The sequence below is a fragment of the Centroberyx gerrardi genome, chromosome 4 (genome assembly GCF_048128805.1).
Source record: "Centroberyx gerrardi isolate f3 chromosome 4, fCenGer3.hap1.cur.20231027, whole genome shotgun sequence".
Lineage (NCBI taxonomy): Eukaryota > Metazoa > Chordata > Actinopteri > Beryciformes > Berycidae > Centroberyx > Centroberyx gerrardi.
Window position 1 is genome coordinate 32,718,186 of NC_136000.1, and position 23,786 is coordinate 32,741,971.

A 23,786-nucleotide genomic window follows, 5' to 3' on the forward strand; every position below is an offset into this window, starting at 1 on the left:
AAGTGTGGTGAGCATGGGCACCTGGTAGAAGCGTGCCAAAAAATTGTTTGTGGGAAGTGTAGAGAAATTGGGCATGCTTTTGAGCAGTGTCCAAATGGCAGAAAGTGTAATCTTTGTGGAGAGTCAAATCATATCTTCAGAGATTGCCCAAAATCCTTTGCCAACAAGCTAAAGGCTAACAAGAAGGCCGAGAATGAGGAACAAGATGGTGGACAAAGGGAGGCAGTTGGAGAGCAAATTGAAAAGGCTGGGCTAGAAAATTCAAATCTCCCGCCAAATCCTGTGGTTGGAGGAGAGGGATCAGGTGAGGCGGGAGAGGGGGAGGGGCCTGTTATTGCCCCACAAATGGAGAGTGCTGAGGGAGAGGAGGCAATGCAGGCAGAGAGCGGAACTGGAAATGATGGCCCCCTCCCCGATGCCCAGCAAATCAAGAGGCCTGCTTCAGAACTGTCCCCTGAGACTCCTGGAGCCTCAGGGAAGCGGGGGAGAGCTGTGTACCCCTCAGACAGCTCGTCTGTGGAGGAGTCCAGAGTCTTCCCCTCCAGTTCTCCAAACCAGGTCTCCTTTTTAAATGTAGCTCTGCAATCAACCCCCAAGGACTCAGTACTGAACGCGGCATTACCCCCAAGACCAGCTGCCAGAGTCCGGAAAGGGAATGGAGCTCAGACCCCTCCCCTTTCCCCCATAAAGGGAAAGGAAGAGCTGCATTCACAATTATTTGGTTAGCTGCATTTCTCTTTTAGGTTTTTAACCCTGTTATTTCAATTCTTTTAAACTGTCATGCCTGTTGTTTTAAACATAATACACATGACCCTCATCATTTCCACCCTCAATGTGAGAAGTGTGAGGTCAGGAGTTAGAGCCACAACAGTTTTATCCTTTCTGAGTGCTTTTAATGCAGATGTGTTTTTACTCCAGGAGTGTGCCATACCGTTTTTAAAACACTACAGGGAATGGGAGGAGAAGTGGCCACAAGAATCCATATGGAGCGGATCAAATGAAAACAGGAACGATGGAGTGGCCATTTTAATTCAAAACCCCTCTATTCTGGTGAAGGGCAGCACTGTGGTGAGAGACGGGCGGGCACTTTTAGCACATCTGACGTACATGGGAAAGGATTTTAACATACTAAATATTTATGGTTTTAACGACAGAAACGACAGGTATGACCTTTTAGAAGACCTGCAGTCCCACTTGCTGGGTAGGGCACCGCTAGTGGTAGGAGGGGATTTTAACTGTGTTTTATCCAGCAAGGATAGGAAGGGGGCAGGGGAGGATTTTAAAATTGATAAAACATCGTGTTTATTGCAGGGTTTATGCAGGGATTTTAAACTCCAAGACTGTTTTAAAATCATGCATCCCGGAGAGGAAGGCTTCACCTGGTTCAGTGGTGACGGCAACAGAGCCTCTCGCATAGACTATATTTTTACAAGGGACTGCCCGCCAACCGATGCTAGATTGACCCCTGTTTTCTTCTCTGATCACATAATGCTCTCCTGCACCCTCTCACCTTTTTCGGGTTTGACAACAGGAAGTGGTCTGTGGAAGCTCAACTGCTCCCTGTTAGAGGATAGGGAGTTAGTTAGCCAGTTCAGGGAGCAGTATAAAGAGTGGCAGACCCTTCAAGACTTGTACGACACACGTGCACACTGGTGGGAAATGGTGAAGGGAAAGACCCAGACTTTTTTTAGAAAGGCAGGTCAAAAGAAAAAAGATAAGGAAAACAGACGCATGCTGGGACTGCAGAAGCGACTACAGCGCTATTTTAAACTACAGCAACAGGGCATGGATTTTAGCGAAGATATTAAACAAGTCAAAACAGAAATGTCGGTTTTAGCAGACATTAAAAGTAAGGGTGTCATTCTAAGAAGTAAAGAAAGGGAGATCGAGGAAGGGGAAAAGTGTACCAGATATTTTTTTAAGAAAATTGTCAACAAAGGGGGGGGTATTTTACAACTAAAAAAAGAAAGTGGGTACACAGCAAACACAACAGAAGAAATCAAAGACACTATAGAGAGCTTTTACGGGGATCTTTACAAAGAAAAAAATATTAAAACAGACACCATGACAGAGGTTTTAAAATTCATTGACAAAACAGTAAAGGACAGTGTGCTTTTAACCCAAGGTTTTACCCTTTTAGAGTTAGATAAATGTGTACAAAATTTTAAGAAAGGGAAGTCCCCAGGAGAAGACGGGCTTCCCTTGGACTTTTATCTGACTTTTTGGGACATTTTAGCACCGGACCTACTTTCTGTTTTTATGGATTTCGAAGGACTAGACAGACTACCTGACAGTTTTAGAGCAGGGATAGTGACTCTACTATACAAAAAAAATGACAGGACTGAACTGAAAAACTGGAGACCTATCACCCTCTTAAATCTTGACTGCAAACTTTTTAGTAAACTTTTATCTGCTCGTATGTCCCTGGTTTTAGAGGAGGTGATTCACCCGGATCAAGCCTGTGCCATCCCGGGGAGGAAGATCACCGACAGCCTCGTACTGATCCGAGACACCATCTGTTATGCGAGAGACAGAAACATCCGGCTAGTAGTCCTAAATTTAGATTTTGAGAAAGCCTTTGATCGGATCTCGCACCAGTACCTTTTCCAGGTACTGCAAAAAATGGGGTTTCCAGAAAGGTTTATAGCTTGGGTGGGATTGCTGTACCGGGACATTACCAGCAGATTTGTTGTTAATGGGCATCTAACAAAAGCAGTTAACATACACTGCGGTGTCCGTCAGGGTTGTCCGTTATCAGCCCTCCTCTACGTGACCTGTATAGAGCCGTTGGCACAGATCTTGAGAAGGGACCAAAGAATCAATGGGGTGGCAATCCCGGGGAGCGGGGGATTGACCACCAAATGTGCAATATATATGGACGATTTTAACATTTTATGTACTGACCTTTTATCTGTCAACAGGACACTGGACTTGACTGACTGGTTCGGACAGGCCTCTGGGTCAAAGCTTAACCGAGATAAGACTCAAGCCCAAACTTACGGACCGTGGACAGCGACCGAGACGACAGGACTCCCCTTGACTGTGACCCAGACTGACCAAAAAATACTGGGGGTTAAATTTGACAGGGAGGGGGGAGGAAAAGGAAACTGGCCAGACGTGGTAGGGAAAGTTAGACAGAGACTAGGGTACTGGGGACTTAGAAGACTGACAATGGAAGGAAAGGTTTTAATCATTAAAGCAGTGATTTTACCTTTGCTTTTATTAATCAGTTCTGTTTTTATCCCACCACGAAGAGTGCTTTTAGATCTGGAACGCGCCATCTTTTATTTCCTGTGGGGGTCCAAGTGGGAGAGGCTGAGGAGAGAGGTGATGAAAAAGCCGAAAGAGAAAGGAGGAAAGGGAGTCCCGGACCTACACCAGTTTTTAGGAAGCCGATACAGCACCCTGCACATCACCTACGCCACAGCCCCATCCAGAGATGACAAAACGACAGCAATGGCACGATTCTGGATGGGGTCCTACCTCAGACACCTAAAAGTTTTACCCGTTGATCTTAGAGTACCTGTGTCTTTTAATCTGCCACCGGCCTACGCTTTTATCCGGAAATTCTTAAAGCATTTTAAACTAGAGCAAGAGGAGCTGTCTATTTTAACCCACCATCGCTCTCTTCTCTCTGTTGTGCAGGAGCGGGAATCAATGTATCCAGTGCGCGGGCTCACAATAGGTGAGTCCTCAACAGTTTGGCGCAACGTAAACCATCCCGCCCTCCCGAACAGACTCCGGGACCTGTCGTGGATGGTGGCTCATGAGATCCTCCCAGTCAGGTCCGTAATGCACTCCCGGGGCATGTCAACGCTCTCAACTTGCCCCCGACCGGGGTGTGGCGCGCCTGAGTCGGTGAGGCATCTGCTCTGGGAGTGCAGCGCTGCTGTAGACCAGTGGGCAATGGCCGGCTCCCTAAAATTCCCGTACTTACCAGCAGGGGAGGTCCTGACAGCACAGCTAGTGCTGTACGGGGTGGGCCAGGAACAAACATTACCAGCAGACTTTGCCAAACAGTGGCTCACCCTGGCCGCCATCAAAGACGCCATATGGACCTCCAGAAACCTGCTGGTAAGGAAGCACATGCAGATCCCCCCCGTGGCTGCGATCCAGATGGCCACAGCGGCGGTGCAAGCAGCCGTCGCTGCAGGCGGCAGGCCTAGGACGCAGCCACAAAGAAGAATCGCCTCTGTGCCCATTCGGACGTGGGAGCCGGAGCCACACAAATAAAGGGTCAAGGCAGCGGCGGCCTGGCTCTCCGGGTGTGGCAGGTGGGAAGGAGCAGAAGGGAGAGGGTCCCCTCTGAGCACCAGGAACAGGTTCCGAGAGACCCAAAGCTGTTCGGGAGAGCGGGATGAGTTGATCCTTGTTAGGGACTCATCCCGCCCCTGCACAACGAATGTACACTGATATACACAGAGACAATTATTTATTTATTCATTTATTTATTTATTTTCCACAACTTTTAATACAATGTTATCTTATCTGTAATCCACTTTAAAACAATTGCTTTTATTGTTTTAAACAAAGGAACGTGGTTTTACAGAGTATTTATTTGTTTGTTGTATTTTGAAAAGATGTGTGTTTGTGAAGGATTTTATGATTGTAAACAGTGTACGACTTTTTGAAAAAAGTGTCAATAAATTTTTTCGAAAGAAAAAAAAAAAATCTGTTCTTATCAGTTTAATATCTGATACGTCCTCTATAAGGGGACAACATATTAAACGGATTTTTAGAACCAGGAGTTGAAAAAGGGGCTTGCTCCGTTCGCTCCACGCATCGACCCGGTATTGCAGTGCCGCTGGGAACGGTGCACCCTTCTCTCACTCTGTGGAAAAGCAACGTTTGAAAACATGGAAAGCCAGTCTGCAAGTCATACCTAATTTGACCGAAAGACCAAGAACAAAGTGGACGGCGCTTTTGTGCGCCTCGAAATTGGTCAAAGCAGCCTGTGCTGCGTTTTCTCCCCGTTTGCCTTAGCTAATCTATTCTCACCGGTAGCTTATTCAGGGTGTGAAAGAGTGTGCTCCTGCTTAGTACAGTGGCCAATCTTCCTACTTGTTGCGCAGGGGACAAGGGTTCAATTGCCCCGACGGGTAGACATGCTGTACAAACAAGCGCGGCCTGTTCCCCTCAAGCTTTGCGCACTTTAACACAACAAGACCAGTGATTTTGAGCACGGGGGATTGACCAGTCATTGCAGTGGCTCTAGGAGCCTGCGCGCAATGGCTACGCATGAGTTTCCGGGTCATCGGATTGGATTAAGCTCCTGAGAAGGCGGGGTGGAGTGCCAGCAAAGGCGTGGCCTGTACTTTGCTATGCAGCTAGCCAAACGGGGAGCACCGTGAAGCTGTTGACCGAGACGACTAGGGTCTTTGGCTGCTCTTGTGGCCGGAGGCTGTACTTACTCTGGTTTCTCTTCATAACGCATAAGTCTTTCGCCTTTTACTAAAGACTTCCGTGGAGAGTAACACCAAAGAGTTAAAGGTATTTTTGGCGGGCTTAGCACTTTGGCTGAGCCCTGTACCGTTGTGCAAGGAAATAGAAAACTAGGTCAACAAGTACACCAGAGACTCCGTGGGCGGAGGTGCTAAGCACCAGCAGTTGTTATGGCAAAATACTGTGACACCCCGACGAGGACGGACCGGACCGGAGGGGCGGCCTTGTGCTGCCAACGGCCAGGGGTTATCGCTTCTCGGCCTTTTGGCTAAGACTGCGATCGCCTCCTGCTGGTGGTAAAAATTCTTGCCTGTTTGTGGCATTGATTGTTACCCACACTTGGGAGGATAATATATTTATTCCTAAAGTGAAAAATATTACAATTTTTTGTGGTTGTATTTCTTTCACCAACAGGAATTCATCGGCTCAGAGTCTTTGCTTGCCTGCCCTCTGTGAGACCTTCACCAAGACCAAACCACCCGAGAAAAGGTAAGTGTTTTGTATTTCACCTTTTAGGAGTGATTTCACTGTTTTATTCTCCTTTTTAGCCCTGTTTTTAGTTCTTTGGTTTTTGTACGTGGTGGTTTAGTTTTCTTAATTGTTCTTAACGTGTGGTGTCCCCACCATGTCGGCTGGCCATGCCGGCATGCGGAGGCACCACAGCGTGCGTTTTAAGTTTAAAGAAAAAGATGGCAGGCTCCTGGAGATGTCCAGAATGGACTTCTCCAGGAAGCTCATACAAAAGGCATTAGGTTTCACGGCAAAGGACTTGAATTGTATTTTGACCCTTCCCTTCAACAAAGGATTCGATGTAAGTTTCGGATCCGCGATTGTGCATAGAGAATTTTGGACACGCTTTGAAAAGGTAAAAACCCAGTTTTCTGCTTTCAATGTAGAGAAACTGACTGACAATGCCTCAAAAGTGGTTATTGTCAGAATGTTCAATGAGACAGTGAATGCAGATGACATTTGTTTGTGGCTGGGAAGATATTGCACTGTTAAGGGCCAGGCTACCAAAGTGAGAGATGAGGATGGCATTTGGACTTGCGCCTGGAGGGTCCCCATTCAACAATGGCAGGACCCCCAGGGCTACCAGGGCCTGAAACATCTGCCATCAATGATAGTTCTGGGAGACAACAGAGGCTACATTCACTACCAGGGACAACCCAAGCTCTGCCGCAAGTGTGGTGAGCATGGGCACCTGGTAGAAGCGTGCCAAAAAATTGTTTGTGGGAAGTGTAGAGAAATTGGGCATGCTTTTGAGCAGTGTCCAAATGGCAGAAAGTGTAATCTTTGTGGAGAGTCAAATCATATCTTCAGAGATTGCCCAAAATCCTTTGCCAACAAGCTAAAGGCTAACAAGAAGGCCGAGAATGAGGAACAAGATGGTGGACAAAGGGAGGCAGTTGGAGAGCAAATTGAAAAGGCTGGGCTAGAAAATTCAAATCTCCCGCCAAATCCTGTGGTTGGAGGAGAGGGATCAGGTGAGGCGGGAGAGGGGGAGGGGCCTGTTATTGCCCCACAAATGGAGAGTGCTGAGGGAGAGGAGGCAATGCAGGCAGAGAGCGGAACTGGAAATGATGGCCCCCTCCCCGATGCCCAGCAAATCAAGAGGCCTGCTTCAGAACTGTCCCCTGAGACTCCTGGAGCCTCAGGGAAGCGGGGGAGAGCTGTGTACCCCTCAGACAGCTCGTCTGTGGAGGAGTCCAGAGTCTTCCCCTCCAGTTCTCCAAACCAGGTCTCCTTTTTAAATGTAGCTCTGCAATCAACCCCCAAGGACTCAGTACTGAACGCGGCATTACCCCCAAGACCAGCTGCCAGAGTCCGGAAAGGGAATGGAGCTCAGACCCCTCCCCTTTCCCCCATAAAGGGAAAGGAAGAGCTGCATTCACAATTATTTGGTTAGCTGCATTTCTCTTTTAGGTTTTTAACCCTGTTATTTCAATTCTTTTAAACTGTCATGCCTGTTGTTTTAAACATAATACACATGACCCTCATCATTTCCACCCTCAATGTGAGAAGTGTGAGGTCAGGAGTTAGAGCCACAACAGTTTTATCCTTTCTGAGTGCTTTTAATGCAGATGTGTTTTTACTCCAGGAGTGTGCCATACCGTTTTTAAAACACTACAGGGAATGGGAGGAGAAGTGGCCACAAGAATCCATATGGAGCGGATCAAATGAAAACAGGAACGATGGAGTGGCCATTTTAATTCAAAACCCCTCTATTCTGGTGAAGGGCAGCACTGTGGTGAGAGACGGGCGGGCACTTTTAGCACATCTGACGTACATGGGAAAGGATTTTAACATACTAAATATTTATGGTTTTAACGACAGAAACGACAGGTATGACCTTTTAGAAGACCTGCAGTCCCACTTGCTGGGTAGGGCACCGCTAGTGGTAGGAGGGGATTTTAACTGTGTTTTATCCAGCAAGGATAGGAAGGGGGCAGGGGAGGATTTTAAAATTGATAAAACATCGTGTTTATTGCAGGGTTTATGCAGGGATTTTAAACTCCAAGACTGTTTTAAAATCATGCATCCCGGAGAGGAAGGCTTCACCTGGTTCAGTGGTGACGGCAACAGAGCCTCTCGCATAGACTATATTTTTACAAGGGACTGCCCGCCAACCGATGCTAGATTGACCCCTGTTTTCTTCTCTGATCACATAATGCTCTCCTGCACCCTCTCACCTTTTTCGGGTTTGACAACAGGAAGTGGTCTGTGGAAGCTCAACTGCTCCCTGTTAGAGGATAGGGAGTTAGTTAGCCAGTTCAGGGAGCAGTATAAAGAGTGGCAGACCCTTCAAGACTTGTACGACACACGTGCACACTGGTGGGAAATGGTGAAGGGAAAGACCCAGACTTTTTTTAGAAAGGCAGGTAAAAAGAAAAAAGATAAGGAAAACAGACGCATGCTGGGACTGCAGAAGCGACTACAGCGCTATTTTAAACTACAGCAACAGGGCATGGATTTTAGCGAAGATATTAAACAAGTCAAAACAGAAATGTCGGTTTTAGCAGACATTAAAAGTAAGGGTGTCATTCTAAGAAGTAAAGAAAGGGAGATCGAGGAAGGGGAAAAGTGTACCAGATATTTTTTTAAGAAAATTGTCAACAAAGGGGGGGGTATTTTACAACTAAAAAAAGAAAGTGGGTACACAGCAAACACAACAGAAGAAATCAAAGACACTATAGAGAGCTTTTACGGGGATCTTTACAAAGAAAAAAATATTAAAACAGACACCATGACAGAGGTTTTAAAATTCATTGACAAAACAGTAAAGGACAGTGTGCTTTTAACCCAAGGTTTTACCCTTTTAGAGTTAGATAAATGTGTACAAAATTTTAAGAAAGGGAAGTCCCCAGGAGAAGACGGGCTTCCCTTGGACTTTTATCTGACTTTTTGGGACATTTTAGCACCGGACCTACTTTCTGTTTTTATGGATTTCGAAGGACTAGACAGACTACCTGACAGTTTTAGAGCAGGGATAGTGACTCTACTATACAAAAAAAATGACAGGACTGAACTGAAAAACTGGAGACCTATCACCCTCTTAAATCTTGACTGCAAACTTTTTAGTAAACTTTTATCTGCTCGTATGTCCCTGGTTTTAGAGGAGGTGATTCACCCGGATCAAGCCTGTGCCATCCCGGGGAGGAAGATCACCGACAGCCTCGTACTGATCCGAGACACCATCTGTTATGCGAGAGACAGAAACATCCGGCTAGTAGTCCTAAATTTAGATTTTGAGAAAGCCTTTGATCGGATCTCGCACCAGTACCTTTTCCAGGTACTGCAAAAAATGGGGTTTCCAGAAAGGTTTATAGCTTGGGTGGGATTGCTGTACCGGGACATTACCAGCAGATTTGTTGTTAATGGGCATCTAACAAAAGCAGTTAACATACACTGCGGTGTCCGTCAGGGTTGTCCGTTATCAGCCCTCCTCTACGTGACCTGTATAGAGCCGTTGGCACAGATCTTGAGAAGGGACCAAAGAATCAATGGGGTGGCAATCCCGGGGAGCGGGGGATTGACCACCAAATGTGCAATATATATGGACGATTTTAACATTTTATGTACTGACCTTTTATCTGTCAACAGGATACTGGACTTGACTGACTGGTTCGGACAGGCCTCTGGGTCAAAGCTTAACCGAGATAAGACTCAAGCCCAAACTTACGGACCGTGGACAGCGACCGAGACGACAGGACTCCCCTTGACTGTGACCCAGACTGACCAAAAAATACTGGGGGTTAAATTTGACAGGGAGGGGGGAGGAAAAGGAAACTGGCCAGACGTGGTAGGGAAAGTTAGACAGAGACTAGGGTACTGGGGACTTAGAAGACTGACAATGGAAGGAAAGGTTTTAATCATTAAAGCAGTGATTTTACCTTTGCTTTTATTAATCAGTTCTGTTTTTATCCCACCACGAAGAGTGCTTTTAGATCTGGAACGCGCCATCTTTTATTTCCTGTGGGGGTCCAAGTGGGAGAGGCTGAGGAGAGAGGTGATGAAAAAGCCGAAAGAGAAAGGAGGAAAGGGAGTCCCGGACCTACACCAGTTTTTAGGAAGCCGATACAGCACCCTGCACATCACCTACGCCACAGCCCCATCCAGAGATGACAAAACGACAGCAATGGCACGATTCTGGATGGGGTCCTACCTCAGACACCTAAAAGTTTTACCCATTGATCTTAGAGTACCTGTGTCTTTTAATCTGCCACCGGCCTACGCTTTTATCCGGAAATTCTTAAAGCATTTTAAACTAGAGCAAGAGGAGCTGTCTATTTTAACCCACCATCGCTCTCTTCTCTCTGTTGTGCAGGAGCGGGAATCAATGTATCCAGTGCGCGGGCTCACAATAGGTGAGTCCTCAACAGTTTGGCGCAACGTAAACCATCCCGCCCTCCCGAACAGACTCCGGGACCTGTCGTGGATGGTGGCTCATGAGATCCTCCCAGTCAGGTCCGTAATGCACTCCCGGGGCATGTCAACGCTCTCAACTTGCCCCCGACCGGGGTGTGGCGCACCTGAGTCGGTGAGGCATCTGCTCTGGGAGTGCAGCGCTGCTGTAGACCAGTGGGCAATGGCCGGCTCCCTAAAATTCCCGTACTTACCAGCAGGGGAGGTCCTGACAGCACAGCTAGTGCTGTACGGGGTGGGCCAGGAACAAACATTACCAGCAGACTTTGCCAAACAGTGGCTCACCCTGGCCGCCATCAAAGACGCCATATGGACCTCCAGAAACCTGCTGGTAAGGAAGCACATGCAGATCCCCCCCGTGGCTGCGATCCAGATGGCCACAGCGGCGGTGCAAGCAGCCGTCGCTGCAGGCGGCAGGCCTAGGACGCAGCCACAAAGAAGAATCGCCTCTGTGCCCATTCGGACGTGGGAGCCGGAGCCACACAAATAAAGGGTCAAGGCAGCGGCGGCCTGGCTCTCCGGGTGTGGCAGGTGGGAAGGAGCAGAAGGGAGAGGGTCCCCTCTGAGCACCAGGAACAGGTTCCGAGAGACCCAAAGCTGTTCGGGAGAGCGGGATGAGTTGATCCTTGTTAGGGACTCATCCCGCCCCTGCACAACGAATGTACACTGATATACACAGAGACAATTATTTATTTATTCATTTATTTATTTATTTTCCACAACTTTTAATACAACGTTATCTTATCTGTAATCCACTTTAAAACAATTGCTTTTATTGTTTTAAACAAAGGAACGTGGTTTTACAGAGTATTCATATTTATTTGTTTGTTGTATTTTGAAAAGATGTGTGTTTGTGAAGGATTTTATGATTGTAAACAGTGTACGACTTTTTGAAAAAAGTGTCAATAAATTTTTTCGAAAGAAAAAAAAAAAAAAAAAAAAAAATCTGTTCTTATCAGTTTAATATCTGATACGTCCTCTATAAGGGGACAACATATTAAACGGATTTTTAGAACCAGGAGTTGAAAAAGGGGCTTGCTCCGTTCGCTCCACGCATCGACCCGGTATTGCAGTGCCGCTGGGAACGGTGCACCCTTCTCTCACTCTGTGGAAAAGCAACGTTTGAAAACATGGAAAGCCAGTCTGCAAGTCATACCTAATTTGACCGAAAGACCAAGAACAAAGTGGACGGCGCTTTTGTGCGCCTCGAAATTGGTCAAAGCAGCCTGTGCTGCGTTTTCTCCCCGTTTGCCTTAGCTAATCTATTCTCACCGGTAGCTTATTCAGGGTGTGAAAGAGTGTGCTCCTGCTTAGTACAGTGGCCAATCTTCCTACTTGTTGCGCAGGGGACAAGGGTTCAATTGCCCCGACGGGTAGACATGCTGTACAAACAAGCGCGGCCTGTTCCCCTCAAGCTTTGCGCACTTTAACACAACAAGACCAGTGATTTTGAGCACGGGGGATTGACCAGTCATTGCAGTGGCTCTAGGAGCCTGCGCGCAATGGCTACGCATGAGTTTCCGGGTCATCGGATTGGATTAAGCTCCTGAGAAGGCGGGGTGGAGTGCCAGCAAAGGCGTGGCCTGTACTTTGCTATGCAGCTAGCCAAACGGGGAGCACCGTGAAGCTGTTGACCGAGACGACTAGGGTCTTTGGCTGCTCTTGTGGCCGGAGGCTGTACTTACTCTGGTTTCTCTTCATAACGCATAAGTCTTTCGCCTTTTACTAAAGACTTCCGTGGAGAGTAACACCAAAGAGTTAAAGGTATTTTTGGCGGGCTTAGCACTTTGGCTGAGCCCTGTACCGTTGTGCAAGGAAATAGAAAACTAGGTCAACAAGTACACCAGAGACTCCGTGGGCGGAGGTGCTAAGCACCAGCAGTTGTTATGGCAAAATACTGTGACACCCCGACGAGGACGGACCGGACCGGAGGGGCGGCCTTGTGCTGCCAACGGCCAGGGGTTATCGCTTCTCGGCCTTTTGGCTAAGATCAAGTGTAGTATCTGTTCTTATCAGTTTAATATCTGATACGTCCTCTATAAGGGGACAACATATTAAACGGATTTTTAGAACCAGGAGTTGAAAAAGGGGCTTGCTCCGTTCGCTCCACGCATCGACCCGGTATTGCAGTGCCGCTGGGAACGGTGCACCCTTCTCTCACTCTGTGGAAAAGCAACGTTTGAAAACATGGAAAGCCAGTCTGCAAGTCATACCTAATTTGACCGAAAGACCAAGAACAAAGTGGACGGCGCTTTTGTGCGCCTCGAAATTGGTCAAAGCAGCCTGTGCTGCGTTTTCTCCCCGTTTGCCTTAGCTAATCTATTCTCACCGGTAGCTTATTCAGGGTGTGAAAGAGTGTGCTCCTGCTTAGTACAGTGGCCAATCTTCCTACTTGTTGCGCAGGGGACAAGGGTTCAATTGCCCCGACGGGTAGACATGCTGTACAAACAAGCGCGGCCTGTTCCCCTCAAGCTTTGCGCACTTTAACACAACAAGACCAGTGATTTTGAGCACGGGGGATTGACCAGTCATTGCAGTGGCTCTAGGAGCCTGCGCGCAATGGCTACGCATGAGTTTCCGGGTCATCGGATTGGATTAAGCTCCTGAGAAGGCGGGGTGGAGTGCCAGCAAAGGCGTGGCCTGTACTTTGCTATGCAGCTAGCCAAACGGGGAGCACCGTGAAGCTGTTGACCGAGACGACTAGGGTCTTTGGCTGCTCTTGTGGCCGGAGGCTGTACTTACTCTGGTTTCTCTTCATAACGCATAAGTCTTTCGCCTTTTACTAAAGACTTCCGTGGAGAGTAACACCAAAGAGTTAAAGGTATTTTTGGCGGACTTAGCACTTTGGCTGAGCCCTGTACCGTTGTGCAAGGAAATAGAAAACTAGGTCAACAAGTACACCAGAGACTCCGTGGGCGGAGGTGCTAAGCACCAGCAGTTGTTATGGCAAAATACTGTGACACCCCGACGAGGACGGACCGGACCGGAGGGGCGGCCTTGTGCTGCCAACGGCCAGGGGTTATCGCTTCTCGGCCTTTTGGCTAAGATCAAGTGTAGTATCTGTTCTTATCAGTTTAATATCTGATACGTCCTCTATAAGGGGACAACATATTAAACGGATTTTTAGAACCAGGAGTTGAAAAAGGGGCTTGCTCCGTTCGCTCCACGCATCGACCCGGTATTGCAGTGCCGCTGGGAACGGTGCACCCTTCTCTCACTCTGTGGAAAAGCAACGTTTGAAAACATGGAAAGCCAGTCTGCAAGTCATACCTAATTTGACCGAAAGACCAAGAACAAAGTGGACGGCGCTTTTGTGCGCCTCGAAATTGGTCAAAGCAGCCTGTGCTGCGTTTTCTCCCCGTTTGCCTTAGCTAATCTATTCTCACCGGTAGCTTATTCAGGGTGTGAAAGAGTGTGCTCCTGCTTAGTACAGTGGCCAATCTTCCTACTTGTTGCGCAGGGGACAAGGGTTCAATTGCCCCGACGGGTAGACATGCTGTACAAACAAGCGCGGCCTGTTCCCCTCAAGCTTTGCGCACTTTAACACAACAAGACCAGTGATTTTGAGCACGGGGGATTGACCAGTCATTGCAGTGGCTCTAGGAGCCTGCGCGCAATGGCTACGCATGAGTTTCCGGGTCATCGGATTGGATTAAGCTCCTGAGAAGGCGGGGTGGAGTGCCAGCAAAGGCGTGGCCTGTACTTTGCTATGCAGCTAGCCAAACGGGGAGCACCGTGAAGCTGTTGACCGAGACGACTAGGGTCTTTGGCTGCTCTTGTGGCCGGAGGCTGTACTTACTCTGGTTTCTCTTCATAACGCATAAGTCTTTCGCCTTTTACTAAAGACTTCCGTGGAGAGTAACACCAAAGAGTTAAAGGTATTTTTGGCGGGCTTAGCACTTTGGCTGAGCCCTGTACCGTTGTGCAAGGAAATAGAAAACTAGGTCAACAAGTACACCAGAGACTCCGTGGGCGGAGGTGCTAAGCACCAGCAGTTGTTATGGCAAAATACTGTGACACCCCGACGAGGACGGACCGGACCGGAGGGGCGGCCTTGTGCTGCCAACGGCCAGGGGTTATCGCTTCTCGGCCTTTTGGCTAAGACTGCGATCGCCTCCTGCTGGTGGTAAAAATTCTTGCCTGTTTGTGGCATTGATTGTTACCCACACTTGGGAGGATAATATATTTATTCCTAAAGTGAAAAATATTACAATTTTTTGTGGTTGTATTTCTTTCACCAACAGGAATTCATCGGCTCAGAGTCTTTGCTTGCCTGCCCTCTGTGAGACCTTCACCAAGACCAAACCACCCGAGAAAAGGTAAGTGTTTTGTATTTCACCTTTTAGGAGTGATTTCACTGTTTTATTCTCCTTTTTAGCCCTGTTTTTAGTTCTTTGGTTTTTGTACGTGGTGGTTTAGTTTTCTTAATTGTTCTTAACGTGTGGTGTCCCCACCATGTCGGCTGGCCATGCCGGCATGCGGAGGCACCACAGCGTGCGTTTTAAGTTTAAAGAAAAAGATGGCAGGCTCCTGGAGATGTCCAGAATGGACTTCTCCAGGAAGCTCATACAAAAGGCATTAGGTTTCACGGCAAAGGACTTGAATTGTATTTTGACCCTTCCCTTCAACAAAGGATTCGATGTAAGTTTCGGATCCGCGATTGTGCATAGAGAATTTTGGACACGCTTTGAAAAGGTAAAAACCCAGTTTTCTGCTTTCAATGTAGAGAAACTGACTGACAATGCCTCAAAAGTGGTTATTGTCAGAATGTTCAATGAGACAGTGAATGCAGATGACATTTGTTTGTGGCTGGGAAGATATTGCACTGTTAAGGGCCAGGCTACCAAAGTGAGAGATGAGGATGGCATTTGGACTTGCGCCTGGAGGGTCCCCATTCAACAATGGCAGGACCCCCAGGGCTACCAGGGCCTGAAACATCTGCCATCAATGATAGTTCTGGGAGACAACAGAGGCTACATTCACTACCAGGGACAACCCAAGCTCTGCCGCAAGTGTGGTGAGCATGGGCACCTGGTAGAAGCGTGCCAAAAAATTGTTTGTGGGAAGTGTAGAGAAATTGGGCATGCTTTTGAGCAGTGTCCAAATGGCAGAAAGTGTAATCTTTGTGGAGAGTCAAATCATATCTTCAGAGATTGCCCAAAATCCTTTGCCAACAAGCTAAAGGCTAACAAGAAGGCCGAGAATGAGGAACAAGATGGTGGACAAAGGGAGGCAGTTGGAGAGCAAATTGAAAAGGCTGGGCTAGAAAATTCAAATCTCCCGCCAAATCCTGTGGTTGGAGGAGAGGGATCAGGTGAGGCGGGAGAGGGGGAGGGGCCTGTTATTGCCCCACAAATGGAGAGTGCTGAGGGAGAGGAGGCAATGCAGGCAGAGAGCGGAACTGGAAATGATGGCCCCCTCCCCGATGCCCAGCAAATCAAGAGGCCTGCTTCAGAACTGTCCCCTGAGACTCCTGGAGCCTCAGGGAAGCGGGGGAGAGCTGTGTACCCCTCAGACAGCTCGTCTGTGGAGGAGTCCAGAGTCTTCCCCTCCAGTTCTCCAAACCAGGTCTCCTTTTTAAATGTAGCTCTGCAATCAACCCCCAAGGACTCAGTACTGAACGCGGCATTACCCCCAAGACCAGCTGCCAGAGTCCGGAAAGGGAATGGAGCTCAGACCCCTCCCCTTTCCCCCATAAAGGGAAAGGAAGAGCTGCATTCACAATTATTTGGTTAGCTGCATTTCTCTTTTAGGTTTTTAACCCTGTTATTTCAATTCTTTTAAACTGTCATGCCTGTTGTTTTAAACATAATACACATGACCCTCATCATTTCCACCCTCAATGTGAGAAGTGTGAGGTCAGGAGTTAGAGCCACAACAGTTTTATCCTTTCTGAGTGCTTTTAATGCAGATGTGTTTTTACTCCAGGAGTGTGCCATACCGTTTTTAAAACACTACAGGGAATGGGAGGAGAAGTGGCCACAAGAATCCATATGGAGCGGATCAAATGAAAACAGGAACGATGGAGTGGCCATTTTAATTAAAAACCCCTCTATTCTGGTGAAGGGCAGCACTGTGGTGAGAGACGGGCGGGCACTTTTAGCACATCTGACGTACATGGGAAAGGATTTTAACGTACTAAATATTTATGGTTTTAACGACAGAAACGACAGGTATGACCTTTTAGAAGACCTGCAGTCCCACTTGCTGGGTAGGGCACCGCTAGTGGTAGGAGGGGATTTTAACTGTGTTTTATCCAGCAAGGATAGGAAGGGGGCAGGGGAGGATTTTAAAATTGATAAAACATCGTGTTTATTGCAGGGTTTATGCAGGGATTTTAAACTCCAAGACTGTTTTAAAATCATGCATCCCGGAGAGGAAGGCTTCACCTGGTTCAGTGGTGACGGCAACAGAGCCTCTCGCATAGACTATATTTTTACAAGGGACTGCCCGCCAACCGATGCTAGATTGACCCCTGTTTTCTTCTCTGATCACATAATGCTCTCCTGCACCCTCTCACCTTTTTCGGGTTTGACAACAGGAAGTGGTCTGTGGAAGCTCAACTGCTCCCTGTTAGAGGATAGGGAGTTAGTTAGCCAGTTCAGGGAGCAGTATAAAGAGTGGCAGACCCTTCAAGACTTGTACGACACACGTGCACACTGGTGGGAAATGGTGAAGGGAAAGACCCAGACTTTTTTTAGAAAGGCAGGTCAAAAGAAAAAAGATAAGGAAAACAGACGCATGCTGGGACTGCAGAAGCGACTACAGCGCTATTTTAAACTACAGCAACAGGGCATGGATTTTAGCGAAGATATTAAACAAGTCAAAACAGAAATGTCGGTTTTAGCAGACATTAAAAGTAAGGGTGTCATTCTAAGAAGTAAAGAAAGGGAGATCGAGGAAGGGGAAAAGTGTACCAGATATTTTTTTAAGAAAATTGTCAACAAAGGGGGGGGTATTTTACAACTAAAAAAAGAAAGTGGGTACACAGCAAACACAACAGAAGAAATCAAAGACACTATAGAGAGCTTTTACGGGGATCTTTACAAAGAAAAAAATATTAAAACAGACACCATGACAGAGGTTTTAAAATTCATTGACAAAACAGTAAAGGACAGTGTGCTTTTAACCCAAGGTTTTACCCTTTTAGAGTTAGATAAATGTGTACAAAATTTTAAGAAAGGGAAGTCCCCAGGAGAAGACGGGCTTCCCTTGGACTTTTATCTGACTTTTTGGGACATTTTAGCACCGGACCTACTTTCTGTTTTTATGGATTTCGAAGGACTAGACAGACTACCTGACAGTTTTAGAGCAGGGATAGTGACTCTACTATACAAAAAAAATGACAGGACTGAACTGAAAAACTGGAGACCTATCACCCTCTTAAATCTTGACTGCAAACTTTTTAGTAAACTTTTATCTGCTCGTATGTCCCTGGTTTTAGAGGAGGTGATTCACCCGGATCAAGCCTGTGCCATCCCGGGGAGGAAGATCACCGACAGCCTCGTACTGATCCGAGACACCATCTGTTATGCGAGAGACAGAAACATCCGGCTAGTAGTCCTAAATTTAGATTTTGAGAAAGCCTTTGATCGGATCTCGCACCAGTACCTTTTCCAGGTACTGCAAAAAATGGGGTTTCCAGAAAGGTTTATAGCTTGGGTGGGATTGCTGTACCGGGACATTACCAGCAGATTTGTTGTTAATGGGCATCTAACAAAAGCAGTTAACATACACTGCGGTGTCCGTCAGGGTTGTCCGTTATCAGCCCTCCTCTACGTGACCTGTATAGAGCCGTTGGCACAGATCTTGAGAAGGGACCAAAGAATCAATGGGGTGGCAATCCCGGGGAGCGGGGGATTGACCACCAAATGTGCAATATATATGGACGATTTTAACATTTTATGTACTGACCTTTTATCTGTCAACAGGACACTGGACTTGACTGACTGGTTCGGACAGGCCTCTGGGTCAAAGCTTAACCGAGATAAGACTCAAGCCCAAACTTACGGACCGTGGACAGCGACCGAGACGACAGGACTCCCCTTGACTGTGACCCAGACTGACCAAAAAATACTGGGGGTTAAATTTGACAGGGAGGGGGGAGGAAAAGGAAACTGGCCAGACGTGGTAGGGAAAGTTAGACAGAGACTAGGGTACTGGGGACTTAGAAGACTGACAATGGAAGGAAAGGTTTTAATCATTAAAGCAGTGATTTTACCTTTGCTTTTATTAATCAGTTCTGTTTTTATCCCACCACGAAGAGTGCTTTTAGATCTGGAACGCGCCATCTTTTATTTCCTGTGGGGGTCCAAGTGGGAGAGGCTGAGGAGAGAGGTGATGAAAAAGCCGAAAGAGAAAGGAGGAAAGGGAGTCCCGGACCTACACCAGTTTTTAGGAAGCCGATACAGCACCCTGCACATCACCTACGCCACAGCCCCATCCAGAGATGACAAAACGACAGCAATGGCACGATTCTGGATGGGGTCCTACCTCAGACACCTAAAAGTTTTACCCATTGATCTTAGAGTACCTGTGTCTTTTAATCTGCCACCGGCCTACGCTTTTATCCGGAAATTCTTAAAGCATTTTAAACTAGAGCAAGAGGAGCTGTCTATTTTAACCCACCATCGCTCTCTTCTCTCTGTTGTGCAGGAGCGGGAATCAATGTATCCAGTGCGCGGGCTCACAATAGGTGAGTCCTCAACAGTTTGGCGCAACGTAAACCATCCCGCCCTCCCGAACAGACTCCGGGACCTGTCGTGGATGGTGGCTCATGAGATCCTCCCAGTCAGGTCCGTAATGCACTCCCGGGGCATGTCAACGCTCTCAACTTGCCCCCGACCGGGGTGTGGCGCACCTGAGTCGGTGAGGCATCTGCTCTGGGAGTGCAGCGCTGCTGTAGACCAGTGGGCAATGGCCGGCTCCCTAAAATTCCCGTACTTACCAGCAGGGGAGGTCCTGACAGCACAGCTAGTGCTGTACGGGGTGGGCCAGGAACAAACATTACCAGCAGACTTTGCCAAACAGTGGCTCACCCTGGCCGCCATCAAAGACGCCATATGGACCTCCAGAAACCTGCTGGTAAGGAAGCACATGCAGATCCCCCCCGTGGCTGCGATCCAGATGGCCACAGCGGCGGTGCAAGCAGCCGTCGCTGCAGGCGGCAGGCCTAGGACGCAGCCACAAAGAAGAATCGCCTCTGTGCCCATTCGGACGTGGGAGCCGGAGCCACACAAATAAAGGGTCAAGGCAGCGGCGGCCTGGCTCTCCGGGTGTGGCAGGTGGGAAGGAGCAGAAGGGAGAGGGTCCCCTCTGAGCACCAGGAACAGGTTCCGAGAGACCCAAAGCTGTTCGGGAGAGCGGGATGAGTTGATCCTTGTTAGGGACTCATCCCGCCCCTGCACAACGAATGTACACTGATATACACAGAGACAATTATTTATTTAATCATTTATTTATTTATTATCCACAACTTTTAATACAATGTTATCTTATCTGTAATCCACTTTAAACAATTGTTTTTATTGTTTTAAACAAAGGAACGTGGTTTTACAGAGTATTCATATTTATTTGTTTGTTGTATTTTGAAAAGATGTGTGTTTGTGAAGGATTTTATGATTGTAAACAGTGTACGACTTTTTGAAAAAAGTGTCAATAAATTTTTTCGAAAGAAAAATCTGTTCTTATCAGTTTAATATCTGATACGTCCTCTATAAGGGGACAACATATTAAACGGATTTTTAGAACCAGGAGTTGAAAAAGGGGCTTGCTCCGTTCGCTCCACGCATCGACCCGGTATTGCAGTGCCGCTGGGAACGGTGCACCCTTCTCTCACTCTGTGGAAAAGCAACGTTTGAAAACATGGAAAGCCAGTCTGCAAGTCATACCTAATTTGACCGAAAGACCAAGAACAAAGTGGACGGCGCTTTTGTGCGCCTCGAAATTGGTCAAAGCAGCCTGTGCTGCGTTTTCTCCCCGTTTGCCTTAGCTAATCTATTCTCACCGGTAGCTTATTCAGGGTGTGAAAGAGTGTGCTCCTGCTTAGTACAGTGGCCAATCTTCCTACTTGTTGCGCAGGGGACAAGGGTTCAATTGCCCCGACGGGTAGACATGCTGTACAAACAAGCGCGGCCTGTTCCCCTCAAGCTTTGCGCACTTTAACACAACAAGACCAGTGATTTTGAGCACGGGGGATTGACCAGTCATTGCAGTGGCTCTAGGAGCCTGCGCGCAATGGCTACGCATGAGTTTCCGGGTCATCGGATTGGATTAAGCTCCTGAGAAGGCGGGGTGGAGTGCCAGCAAAGGCGTGGCCTGTACTTTGCTATGCAGCTAGCCAAACGGGGAGCACCGTGAAGCTGTTGACCGAGACGACTAGGGTCTTTGGCTGCTCTTGTGGCCGGAGGCTGTACTTACTCTGGTTTCTCTTCATAACGCATAAGTCTTTCGCCTTTTACTAAAGACTTCCGTGGAGAGTAACACCAAAGAGTTAAAGGTATTTTTGGCGGGCTTAGCACTTTGGCTGAGCCCTGTACCGTTGTGCAAGGAAATAGAAAACTAGGTCAACAAGTACACCAGAGACTCCGTGGGCGGAGGTGCTAAGCACCAGCAGTTGTTATGGCAAAATACTGTGACACCCCGACGAGGACGGACCGGACCGGAGGGGCGGCCTTGTGCTGCCAACGGCCAGGGGTTATCGCTTCTCGGCCTTTTGGCTAAGATCAAGTGTAGTATCTGTTCTTATCAGTTTAATATCTGATACGTCCTCTATAAGGGGACAACATATTAAACGGATTTTTAGAACCAGGAGTTGAAAAAGGGGCTTGCTCCGTTCGCTCCACGCATCGACCCGGTATTGCAGTGCCGCTGGGAACGGTGCACCCTTCTCTCACTCTGTGGAAAAGCAACGTTTGAAAACATGGAAAGCCAGTCTGCAAGTCATACCTAATTTGACCGAAAGACCAAGAACAAAGTGGACGGCGCTTTTGTGCGCCTCGAAATTGGTCAAAGCAGCCTGTGCTGCGTTTTCTCCCCGTTTGCCTTAGCTAATCTATTCTCACCGGTAGCTTATTCAGGGTGTGAAAGAGTGTGCTCCTGCTTAGTACAGTGGCCAATCTTCCTACTTGTTGCGCAGGGGACAAGGGTTCAATTGCCCCGACGGGTAGACATGCTGTACAAACAAGCGCGGCCTGTTCACCTCAAGCTTTGCGCACTTTAACACAACAAGACCAGTGATTTTGAGCACGGGGGATTGACCAGTCATTGCAGTGGCTCTAGGAGCCTGCGCGCAATGGCTACGCATGAGTTTCCGGGTCATCGGATTGGATTAAGCTCCTGAGAAGGCGGGGTGGAGTGCCAGCAAAGGCGTGGCCTGTACTTTGCTATGCAGCTAGCCAAACGGGGAGCACCGTGAAGCTGTTGACCGAGACGACTAGGGTCTTTGGCTGCTCTTGTGGCCGGAGGCTGTACTTACTCTGGTTTCTCTTCATAACGCATAAGTCTTTCGCCTTTTACTAAAGACTTCCGTGGAGAGTAACACCAAAGAGTTAAAGGTATTTTTGGCGGGCTTAGCACTTTGGCTGAGCCCTGTACCGTTGTGCAAGGAAATAGAAAACTAGGTCAACAAGTACACCAGAGACTCCGTGGGCGGAGGTGCTAAGCACCAGCAGTTGTTATGGCAAAATACTGTGACACCCCGACGAGGACGGACCGGACCGGAGGGGCGGCCTTGTGCTGCCAACGGCCAGGGGTTATCGCTTCTCGGCCTTTTGGCTAAGATCAAGTGTAGTATCTGTTCTTATCAGTTTAATATCTGATACGTCCTCTATAAGGGGACAACATATTAAACGGATTTTTAGAACCAGGAGTTGAAAAAGGGGCTTGCTCCGTTCGCTCCACGCATCGACCCGGTATTGCAGTGCCGCTGGGAACGGTGCACCCTTCTCTCACTCTGTGGAAAAGCAACGTTTGAAAACATGGAAAGCCAGTCTGCAAGTCATACCTAATTTGACCGAAAGACCAAGAACAAAGTGGACGGCGCTTTTGTGCGCCTCGAAATTGGTCAAAGCAGCCTGTGCTGCGTTTTCTCCCCGTTTGCCTTAGCTAATCTATTCTCACCGGTAGCTTATTCAGGGTGTGAAAGAGTGTGCTCCTGCTTAGTACAGTGGCCAATCTTCCTACTTGTTGCGCAGGGGACAAGGGTTCAATTGCCCCGACGGGTAGACATGCTGTACAAACAAGCGCGGCCTGTTCCCCTCAAGCTTTGCGCACTTTAACACAACAAGACCAGTGATTTTGAGCACGGGGGATTGACCAGTCATTGCAGTGGCTCTAGGAGCCTGCGCGCAATGGCTACGCATGAGTTTCCGGGTCATCGGATTGGATTAAGCTCCTGAGAAGGCGGGGTGGAGTGCCAGCAAAGGCGTGGCCTGTACTTTGCTATGCAGCTAGCCAAACGGGGAGCACCGTGAAGCTGTTGACCGAGACGACTAGGGTCTTTGGCTGCTCTTGTGGCCGGAGGCTGTACTTACTCTGGTTTCTCTTCATAACGCATAAGTCTTTCGCCTTTTACTAAAGACTTCCGTGGAGAGTAACACCAAAGAGTTAAAGGTATTTTTGGCGGGCTTAGCACTTTGGCTGAGCCCTGTACCGTTGTGCAAGGAAATAGAAAACTAGGTCAACAAGTACACCAGAGACTCCGTGGGCGGAGGTGCTAAGCACCAGCAGTTGTTATGGCAAAATACTGTGACACCCCGACGAGGACGGACCGGACCGGAGGGGCGGCCTTGTGCTGCCAACGGCCAGGGGTTATCGCTTCTCGGCCTTTTGGCTAAGATCAAGTGTAGTATCTGTTCTTATCAGTTTAATATCTGATACGTCCTCTATAAGGGGACAACATATTAAACGGATTTTTAGAACCAGGAGTTGAAAAAGGGGCTTGCTCCGTTCGCTCCACGCATCGACCCGGTATTGCAGTGCCGCTGGGAACGGTGCACCCTTCTCTCACTCTGTGGAAAAGCAACGTTTGAAAACATGGAAAGCCAGTCTGCAAGTCATACCTAATTTGACCGAAAGACCAAGAACAAAGTGGACGGCGCTTTTGTGCGCCTCGAAATTGGTCAAAGCAGCCTGTGCTGCGTTTTCTCCCCGTTTGCCTTAGCTAATCTATTCTCACCGGTAGCTTATTCAGGGTGTGAAAGAGTGTGCTCCTGCTTAGTACAGTGGCCAATCTTCCTACTTGTTGCGCAGGGGACAAGGGTTCAATTGCCCCGACGGGTAGACATGCTGTACAAACAAGCGCGGCCTGTTCACCTCAAGCTTTGCGCACTTTAACACAACAAGACCAGTGATTTTGAGCACGGGGGATTGACCAGTCATTGCAGTGGCTCTAGGAGCCTGCGCGCAATGGCTACGCATGA

The 23,786-nt window shown here is 48.1% G+C and overlaps 14 non-coding genes and 1 pseudogene across 14 annotated transcripts; all 15 read left to right on the forward strand.

Moving 5' to 3' along the window:
• Positions 1-4,642: 4,642 nt before the first annotated feature.
• Positions 4,643-4,824, forward strand: LOC144538852 (U2 spliceosomal RNA). The gene has a single exon (XR_013504629.1). It is a non-coding gene; the product is annotated as a U2 spliceosomal RNA (small nuclear RNA).
• A 583-nt stretch (positions 4,825-5,407) lies between these two features.
• LOC144538642 (U5 spliceosomal RNA) lies at positions 5,408-5,523 on the forward strand. Its single transcript, XR_013504428.1, has one exon. It is a non-coding gene; the product is annotated as a U5 spliceosomal RNA (small nuclear RNA).
• A 5,747-nt stretch (positions 5,524-11,270) lies between these two features.
• On the forward strand, positions 11,271-11,463 carry LOC139909714 (U2 spliceosomal RNA). The gene has a single exon (XR_011784531.2). It is a non-coding gene; the product is annotated as a U2 spliceosomal RNA (small nuclear RNA).
• A 583-nt stretch (positions 11,464-12,046) lies between these two features.
• Positions 12,047-12,162, forward strand: LOC144538643 (U5 spliceosomal RNA). The gene has a single exon (XR_013504429.1). It is a non-coding gene; the product is annotated as a U5 spliceosomal RNA (small nuclear RNA).
• A 167-nt stretch (positions 12,163-12,329) lies between these two features.
• Positions 12,330-12,520, forward strand: LOC144538800 (U2 spliceosomal RNA). Its single transcript, XR_013504584.1, has one exon. It is a non-coding gene; the product is annotated as a U2 spliceosomal RNA (small nuclear RNA).
• A 583-nt stretch (positions 12,521-13,103) lies between these two features.
• LOC144538920 (U5 spliceosomal RNA) lies at positions 13,104-13,219 on the forward strand. Its single transcript, XR_013504642.1, has one exon. It is a non-coding gene; the product is annotated as a U5 spliceosomal RNA (small nuclear RNA).
• A 167-nt stretch (positions 13,220-13,386) lies between these two features.
• Positions 13,387-13,577, forward strand: LOC144538801 (U2 spliceosomal RNA). Its single transcript, XR_013504585.1, has one exon. It is a non-coding gene; the product is annotated as a U2 spliceosomal RNA (small nuclear RNA).
• Positions 13,578-14,160: 583 nt separating this feature from the next.
• LOC144538644 (U5 spliceosomal RNA) lies at positions 14,161-14,276 on the forward strand. The gene has a single exon (XR_013504430.1). It is a non-coding gene; the product is annotated as a U5 spliceosomal RNA (small nuclear RNA).
• Positions 14,277-20,022: 5,746 nt separating this feature from the next.
• LOC144538842 (U2 spliceosomal RNA) lies at positions 20,023-20,197 on the forward strand (annotated as a pseudogene).
• A 583-nt stretch (positions 20,198-20,780) lies between these two features.
• On the forward strand, positions 20,781-20,896 carry LOC144538645 (U5 spliceosomal RNA). The gene has a single exon (XR_013504431.1). It is a non-coding gene; the product is annotated as a U5 spliceosomal RNA (small nuclear RNA).
• Positions 20,897-21,063: 167 nt separating this feature from the next.
• On the forward strand, positions 21,064-21,254 carry LOC144538802 (U2 spliceosomal RNA). The gene has a single exon (XR_013504586.1). It is a non-coding gene; the product is annotated as a U2 spliceosomal RNA (small nuclear RNA).
• Positions 21,255-21,837: 583 nt separating this feature from the next.
• LOC144538646 (U5 spliceosomal RNA) lies at positions 21,838-21,953 on the forward strand. The gene has a single exon (XR_013504432.1). It is a non-coding gene; the product is annotated as a U5 spliceosomal RNA (small nuclear RNA).
• Positions 21,954-22,120: 167 nt separating this feature from the next.
• On the forward strand, positions 22,121-22,311 carry LOC144538804 (U2 spliceosomal RNA). Its single transcript, XR_013504588.1, has one exon. It is a non-coding gene; the product is annotated as a U2 spliceosomal RNA (small nuclear RNA).
• Positions 22,312-22,894: 583 nt separating this feature from the next.
• Positions 22,895-23,010, forward strand: LOC144538648 (U5 spliceosomal RNA). The gene has a single exon (XR_013504434.1). It is a non-coding gene; the product is annotated as a U5 spliceosomal RNA (small nuclear RNA).
• A 167-nt stretch (positions 23,011-23,177) lies between these two features.
• LOC144538805 (U2 spliceosomal RNA) lies at positions 23,178-23,368 on the forward strand. Its single transcript, XR_013504589.1, has one exon. It is a non-coding gene; the product is annotated as a U2 spliceosomal RNA (small nuclear RNA).
• Positions 23,369-23,786: the final 418 nt, after the last annotated feature.